Source organism: Arachis hypogaea, chromosome 14, assembly GCF_003086295.3.
Source record: "Arachis hypogaea cultivar Tifrunner chromosome 14, arahy.Tifrunner.gnm2.J5K5, whole genome shotgun sequence".
In the NCBI taxonomy this organism is placed as follows: domain Eukaryota; kingdom Viridiplantae; phylum Streptophyta; class Magnoliopsida; order Fabales; family Fabaceae; genus Arachis; species Arachis hypogaea.
The window spans coordinates 67904125-67905087 of record NC_092049.1 but is presented as its reverse complement, the minus strand read 5'-3'; the positions used below and the strand labels follow the sequence as shown (position 1 = coordinate 67905087).

Sequence of the window (963 nt, the reverse complement as noted above, 5' to 3'; positions counted from 1 at the left end):
GTGGTTGTGACGTCTCTGATCTTGGCTTTGATCTTGTTGATTTCCCCACCCAAAGTTTAGGTGATTCCTCCATCCAGGGTTGTATGTTTTGGAGTAAGGATCATGGGTCTGCCTGGGTGAGTTTCCAACGTAGTTGGCTTGTTCTTGCTCCTCCTCTGCTTCAGCATTCACTCCCTCTTGGGTTGTTGATGAGGTGGTGATTGCTGCCACTTGGTTCCTCTCTATCTTCTTGGTAAGGTCAGCCAGCTGCTTGGTAATAAGGTTGTTTTGGGCCAGCAGTGCATCCACATGGTTTAGCTCCATCACTCCTCTAGTGTTGCCTCTTTCAGAAGCATAGAAGTAGTCATTCTCCGCTACAGTCTCAATGACATCTATGGCTTCTTCAATGGTCTTCTTCTTGTTCAGAGATCCCCCGGATGAATGGTCTACTGCCTTCTTTGATTCATAAGAGAGGCCTTCATAGAAAATGTGTAGTTGCACCCATTCATCTGGTGGACACCTTCTTGTCAGGTCCTTAAACCTCTCCCATGCTTCATATAGAGTCTCACCATCCTGCTGCCTGAATGTTTGCACCTCAGCTCTCAGCCTGTTGATCCGTTGAGGAGGATAGAATCTTGCCAAAAATTTGTTCACCACATCTTCCCAGGTTGTTAAGCTTTCCTTCGGGAAGGACTCTAGCCATTTGGATGCCTTGTCCTTGAGTGAGAAGGGAAATAAAAGCAGTCTATAAGTGTCAGGATGAACACCGTTAGACTTCACAGTATCACATATCCTCAGGAAGGTGGTTAGATGTTGATTGGGGTCTTCTTGGGCACTTCCTCTGAATGAACAATTGTTTTGAACAAGGGTGATGAGCTGTGGCTTTAGTTCAAAGTTGTTGGCATGTAAGGTTGGCTTTTGAATGCTACTCCCACAGTTTCCTGGATTTGGGTTGATATAAGAGCCTAAAACTCTTCTCTCCTG

At 45.7% G+C, this 963-nt stretch overlaps 1 non-coding gene across 1 annotated transcript; it reads left to right on the top strand.

Moving 5' to 3' along the window:
- Positions 1-482: 482 nt before the first annotated feature.
- Positions 483-588, top strand: LOC112746323 (small nucleolar RNA R71). The gene has a single exon (XR_003174214.1). It is a non-coding gene; the product is annotated as a small nucleolar RNA R71 (small nucleolar RNA).
- Positions 589-963: the final 375 nt, after the last annotated feature.